Genomic DNA, 7,742 nt, shown 5'->3' with positions numbered 1-7,742 from the left:
GTTCATAATTCATAAACTTCTCAACAGGGATCTGGTAAGGGCCTTCAATTTCCTCTAACCCTGCAGACCTGGACTCATTCCCAAGGTCTCTTCATTCAACTCACAGGGCCTGAATGGGTCTGGGAGGTACAGGGAGTCGGCCACAGGAAAGCCCCCACCCCCCACCCCCCACCCCGCCTGGGTGCTCCCAACCACAGGGACTTCCCATGGGGCCTTCACTTCCTGCTCTCTTCCGCCTTGGCTCACCAAGATGTAATGCCAAGGTGTGTAAGGCTTGGCTGGAAATTTTTGAAGCAGCTTTTGTAGAGAAATTCCTGCTGGCCTAAAGAATCAGAAACTAGATCTGTAAACCTGGAAACTTTGTAAATGTCAACTTTGTAAACCTAGAAAGTTGGGTAGTGGGGCAGCCTGGGAACCTACCAGGATAGCCTGTTGTGTCATCATGGTGTTGTACTTTTCTGTTATGACAACAGGAGGAGGACACAGTAAGGTGGGCTCTGGTGGCCAGAGGTTCAAATCCCAGCCTCATGAACTATAGCTGTGGAATCCTGGGCCACATCTATAAAATGAGGGTAAGACTCTTGTCCACCTCACAAAGTGCTTGTGAGGACTGGGCTAACAACTGTAAAATGCTTGGCATGTGGTCAGCATTATTTAAGTACTAGTCATTACCATCAGAGGAAATAGATTGGATTTCTTCCCTGGGGAGCTAGGGGCCTGGCTGGTCCAGGGTCAGTCATAAGAGAGAAAACTAGGCTTCCAGTCAGGGCCAGGGGACTACAAGTCGATTAGCATGCAAGGCTGGGGGTTCCCTGGTGGTCCCAACACTGGGCACATCCAGGGTAAAGGGACGATTTATGAGCATCTGTAGCAACCCAGTGCCTGGTCCACCCCAGAACTCTTCTTTGCAGGCCTGCCTCCCTCTACTGTAAGGCTATGAAGCTCTGAGGGATCAGTGGCTTAGCCTAGGGAACTCAGTGCATCTGAGAAGCCTGGAGCCCAACATCCCAGAGATGGAGAACACTGGGAGGAGTGAGAGAGCTGGCATTTGGGAACCTTGGAATTCCAAGTGACTGGGGACTCTTGATCATGGTGAGGGGGCTTCTGAAGAACCCTGAGGATCTGCAACCCCAATGATGGTGACTGGCCACTTGCTTCAGCACTAACCTGCCAGCCTGAGGCACAGGGAAGAAGGAGGTAGGGGAAGGGTAGAAGAAAAGGGAGGTGTCAGGAATGGAGGAGCAAGATATTGAGGTTTAATGTTATTAGAACCCCTCTCTTGAATTGAGACAGTCCCAGGCGAAGCCCTCTGGCAGGAGAGACTGCAAGGCTCCCAAAGAAAGTCCTACTATGGGAATGGAAATCTAGACCACACACTAGCAGGGGGGCCCTGGATGCTGGGAAGACTGGGAGCTTGGGTGGGTCCCTTCATTCCAGCCAGTGGACAGGGGCATCCTGCTTCCTGCTAGCTTAGACACACGAGGTCAGAGCAAGGGATCTGAGGTTTGAAAATACGTGGGATCAGTTTTACAATTCTGATGACTGTAAACCCTTGAGTTGTTTTCCAACTTGCTTATCTACGACCATAGTTGTTTATACACAGTCGTAGATAAACCCTTAAGGTTTTGCAGAGTTCCTAAGAATCTGCTCAGCCTGGCTCCAGACTCAGCTTGTGAAACAACCCCCGTTGTTCTCTGAACTACAGCCACACCATCCTTTTGGTTTCTCAAATTCACCTCTTTCTCTCACCTCAGGACCTTGACACAGGCATGGAACCCCCTTCCCTCCCCTGCTCCACGGACTAGTTACCTATGAATGGATACGGAAATTGTGGTATCTATATACATACGATGGAATATTATTCAACCTTGAAAAAGAAGGAAATCCTAACATTTGTGACAACATGGATGGATCTGGAGGGAATTATGGATCTGGAGGAAGCTGAAGTCACCCTTAAGACTTCAGCTCAGACTCTGCATTTATGTGATCCTCCATATAATATCTGTCTCCCAGGGCAGGTCACAGCAAGCACCATGTCTATTTTGTTTACTATTATATGTCCAGCTCATAGCCCAGGATTTGGTCCATAGAGAAATGAATGGGAAACCACCACTCATATTCTTGTTCTCTCTCTCTCTCTCTGTCTCTCTCTCTCTCACACACACACACACACACACGCACACACACACAGACTCATACATCACCATAAATAAATGAGACCCCCGATCATAACTTTGTAAATGGTCACACATTGAAACTTACAAGTTCACATCAATTATGGTCAAGATATACAGACTCTTGTTAACCTGTAATCCACTCTTCTGGGAGCTACCTCCAACACCACCACCACAACTCACAGAGCCAACTGATTACACATGTACCTGACCTTGTCCCCAGGCCATGGCTCACTGGACTTATGGTGGGCAGCTGCCTCAAACTAAACCAACACCAGGAATAAGAAACTGGGACTAGAGTTCACAGGGGCCAGGCAGCGGGTAACTGCTCTCAAACTGAGCACTCCTGAATCCATAAGCCTTAGGGTGGTCACCTTCTGCAGGTGCACAGAGAAGCAGAGAAGACCATTCTGCTGAGAGAGAAGAACAAAGCAAACAGATAGAGGCAGGAATGATAACATTATGGCTTTTAATAGAGAGACAATTACTACTGCCTTAACTTCTCATAACTTTCCTACTCCTAGTTACTGCCTCTCACAATATCTGGCTGCATTTCCTGTCACTGTGTCATGTCTCACAAATTCCCCATTACCGCCAAAACCAGCTCAAGCGTGTCCACCTCCTGCAACCAAAGTCTTACTTAAATAATTCCGCAAGAGTCAACAAGCAACCCATAAGGGAACTGAGGAGTCAATACAAATGAAAACAGAGGGAACTAATCTAGTAAGGTACACATTGAAGAATCCTTGACTACATTGACATGGTGCATCCACGGCCACAAAGCTCACAGACATGAGTCCGTTGGTTCAGTAATTTATGTGTGAGGCTTTGTCTGCCCAGCACCCAGTCTCATGTGGCTGAGCAGCTCCTCCTTTTCTCAGTCCAACCATTTTTAAACTACTTGATTGAGGTACAATTGACATATAAAAAGCTGTACATATTTAATATTTACATCTCAATTAGCTTGGGAATAAGTATACTCCCATGAAACCATCACTGCCATCAAGGCCATAAACATATCCGTCACCTTCCGAAGTGTCCTCCTGCCCCTTAATTATTACTATTGTTGGTAAGAACATATAACTTTCCTACTCCTAGTTACTGCCTCTCACAATATCTGGCTGCATTTCCTGTCACTGTGTCATGTCTCACAAATTCCCCATTACCGCCAAAACCAGCCCAAGCGTGTCCACCTCCTGCAACCAAAGTCTTACTTAAATAATTCCGCAAGAGTCAACAAGCAACCCATAAGGGAACTGAGGAGTCAATACAAATGAAAACAGAGGGAACTAATCTAGTAAGGTACACATTGAAGAATCCTTGACTACATTGACATGGTGCATCCACGGCCCATGCAATTTTAAGTATACAATTTTAAGTATACAATACGGTATTGTTACTTACAGGTACTATGTGATATATTAATAGTAAACCTCCAGAACTTATTTATCTTGTATAACTGAAACTTTGTACCCTTTAACTATCACAGCTGCATTTCCACTTTTCTCCTGCTCCTGACACCAGTATTCTCTCTTCTTTAAACTTGACTATTTGAGGTTCCACATGTAAGCAAGCTCTTGCAGGAAATGTCTTTTTATGTCTGTCTTATTTCACTCAGCATAATTCCCTCCAGATCCATCCATGTTGTCACAAATGTTAGGATTTTCTTCTTTTTTAAGGCTGAATAATATTCCAGTATATATATATATATATACTGGAATATATATATATATATATATATATATATATATATATATATATACACCACAATTTCCTTATCCATTCATCCATCAGTTAACATTTAGGTTCTTTTCATATCTTGGCTACGTGAACAGTGTTGCAAACTCCAACCAGCTTACCCCATCCTCAGTTACAGTACATCGGGTACATGACCCAACTCAGACCGATACGAATCTTCCTGATATTATTCAAGCTGAAACTGAAGGAAGAGGTGCAGTTCCTCTTCCTCTCATGCTGCAAAACACAAGGTGGTAGAGCCGTCAGTCAGCTACATCAAGGTGGGGTTATGTCACTTGCAACAACAACCAACAACCGTAACAAAAGAGTCCTTCCTAATGTGTGTTTGCCTCATGAATATTTACTCCCAACCACTGTGTGCCAGGTGCAGTATTAGATTCTGAGGATACAACGGTCAACAAGGTAGGTGTGTATGTGTCTTCATAGGATTCATAGTCTTCACACCTCCAGAAAACTACATCACCACATAATATACGCAACGATGAAGGAGGCACAGGGTTTTGTGGGAGAACGGAAGAGGAACACCCCACTCAAGCATGGGAGTGGGGTTAGAGGAGGAAGATGGAGGAAGAGGGAGGATGAGAAGCCCCAAAGTAAGAGAAAGCATGGGTGGGGAATGCAGGCAATTATAAGTCACAGAGCTAAACTGTAATGTCCAAAGGGAAAAGCAAGGGGAGCAGCCTACAGGGCAAGGGGGGCTCTGGCCTCCACACTCACATTCCTTCACCTTCTCAAGGGCCTCAGGATTGGGGTATAGTTGGGGACTTGAGAACTTCCAGCAGGGGAGACTTGGGGTGGCAATCTTTTTGGAAGCTGGGGAAGGGCTAGCAGCTGTTCAATTTGCATTTTCCTCCTTACATTGTATACTTGTTTGGAGGAAGGGGAGTTGGAGAGCTGATTTTAATTATAGGGTCCTATACCCAGAAAAACAACTCAAGTCAAAGAATATCTCTGTTGATTGTTGCATGTAACATGGTGGCTGGGCCCTCGGAAGCTCTGCCCCAAATGTTGGTCACTTAAGCTAGCTTCCTTTTCTGAGGCCAGGGGCTTTCACAGGGAAGGTAGAAGCATTCAGACCATGGGATTTTGCAGTGCGTCAGAATTCCTGGAGAGACTGGCCTACAAACCTCTCTGTGCTCAGTAACAGGAACGGGTGATCAACCTGTGGTCTCTTACAACGGATTGCAACATTGGCAAAAGAAGGCTGTGCCCAGGAACCAACAACCCAAAGTCTGGGGTTGCCTCAGACCTAAAGCTGTCTCAGATGGCTGAGTTTCAGGGCTAGGGCTAAGGCCATGAACTTACACCTCAGGAGGGCCTGTTTGTCTTGTTCTGTTGTAAAAACAGGGTGCACATCTAACCCAGACTGGCCTCTTTGCCCCTGCAATAAGGGGCCTGAATGATAGAGGATGGTTTTTGTGTATGCATACGAAGCCTAACATGCAATAGAGGTTATCATGTGAAGCATTTAATGGCTGGATCCTCACCTGTGTAAATGTAAAGGAAGGACTGAAGGGAAAGAACAGTTGAGCTGCAATGCAGTCATAATGAGAGCCTCAGTCCATTCACCAGGAGGTAGGGTGGCCCTGGCAAGAGAGCCAGGCCTTTATATACCCACATTGAGCAGTCATTGGATACAGGCTTCACCTGGGGAAAGAAAATGACCTCTTGAGCTATGGGCCATTCTCATGGATAGGGGTGGGGTTCGGAAACTAGGCAGTGTACTACAGTATCCATGCCATTATGTGAACTATCTCCTTGAATTTCCACAACAGTATTCAGAATAGATTATTATTATCTTCATTTTACAGATGAATAAACTGAGGCACAGAGCTGTGTGACTGTGAGCCACTTGGCCACCATAGTGCCTTCTCCATAAATAAACACTAGATATATAGTCAGGAAATGCCAGTTCAGCTAATCTTAACTTCTCATTTACCCACACACTGTCCCCTAGACAAGTCTTTCAACCTTTTTGAGATTCAGTTTTCCCAGCTTTAAAATGAGGATTATAATGCTTGACCTACCTTTTACTTGTCTCATAGAATTGCTGCCAAGATCAATTCTAAACAAGCCTTTATATATGAGTGTACTTTGTGAACTGCAAATTCCTAGACAAATGTAAGAAAGAATGCTTATTACACATAAAAGGCAGTATGTAGTCAAACAGATGGCAGCATAGGACCTCTCCAAAACCTCTATCGATAATCAGGATGCTAAGCATTTTGGTTACTCCAACAGGCAGAGGCCAAATGCAAACACTTCCATTTGATAAATGGAGAGACAGAAGTATCAGGGAAGTTGGTAGGCGTAACTCAGCCCAGAAATTAGTTCTTGGGATCCATTTCCAACACGTGGACTTAGTATGGCTCTGATGACACAATGGAAACCAGAGGCAGCCTACCCAAGAGGATATGGACTCCCATAGTGGGATAGGAAGGAGTTAACATTTGTGAAACACCCACCTGTGCCAGGCACCATGCCAGGTGCTTTATATAGGTTGTGTTTTTATCTCTTTACGAATCACAGGCCGGGCGCGGTGGCTCAAGCCTGTAATCCCAGCACTTTGGGAGGCCGAGACGGGCGGATCACGAGGTCAGGAGATCGAGACCATCCTGGCTAATACGGTGAAACCCCGTCTCTACTAAAAAAAATACAAAAAACTAGCCGGGCGAGGTGGCGGGCGCCTGTAGTCCCAGCTACTCGGGAGGCTGAGGCAGGAGAATGGTGTAAACCCGGGAGGCGGAGCTTGCAGTGAGCTGAGATTCGGCCACTGCACTCCAGCCTGGGCAACAGAGCGAGACTCCATCTCAAAAAAAGAAAAAAGAAAACAAACAAAAACAAAACAAAACAAAAGAATCACAGGCACTTTACCATGGACAAGTTGGAGGTTCAAAGAGAAGGAGTGGTGGTAACTTGTTGAGGATGCAGAGCTAAGAAAGAGCAGTGTCTGGCTTTCTTCAGCACACCTATTTATCTTCATGCAAGGTGAGGACCCTGCTCCAATGCCTCAGGAGTTTGAAGGGGCACTGGGAGCTACAGAGGCTGGCCAGCATTGGAATCTGTTTCTACCCAGGAGTTCAAACTGTGTGAGGGGCGAATGTCTTTGTCTCTTGCAGCACAACCTACCTCTTTAATTTTGGGATAGTCCAAGAACCTGATGTGGTTGATTAGAGAAAGTTGCAAAATTAGGATAGCTTGGAAAGCTAGGTTAGCAAACCCACAGCACAGAAAAAAAGCTTCTGTGAGGAACAAGGGGCACCAAGAAGAAACATTCCCATAAACCCCAGAATGACAATTGTTTTTTTTTTTTTGTTTTTTTGTTTTTTTTTTTTTTTGAGACGGAGTCTCACGCTGTTGCCCAGGCTGGAGTGCAGTGGCGCGATCTCGGCTCACTGCAAGCTCCGCCTCCCGGGTTCCCGCCATTCTCCTGCCTCAGCCTCCTGAGTAGCTGGGACTACAGGCGCCCGCCACCGCGCCCGGCTAATTTTTTGTATTTTTAGTAGAGACGGGGTTTCACTGTGGTCTCGATTTCCTGACCTTGTGATCCGCCCGCCTCGGCCTCCCAAAGTGCTGGGATTACAGGCTTGAGCCACCGCGCCCGGCCGACAATTGTTTCCTCAAAGGCTTCAGAGTAAGACCTGGGATTTGAGTGTTGGCACTACTGCCGGACCAGAACAGGACTGTGCTTGCATGTGTACGTGTGCATGTGTGTGAGTGTTCATGCAGTGATTGATATGGAGTCAGATATACCATGAGGCCTCTTTTTTCATCTGCAACCACAGAAGCCTCCATCCAGATCTATCTAAA

Source organism: Macaca fascicularis, chromosome 13 (assembly GCF_037993035.2).
Source record: "Macaca fascicularis isolate 582-1 chromosome 13, T2T-MFA8v1.1".
Taxonomy (NCBI): Eukaryota; Metazoa; Chordata; class Mammalia; order Primates; family Cercopithecidae; genus Macaca; species Macaca fascicularis.
This window is presented reverse-complemented; position numbering follows the sequence as displayed.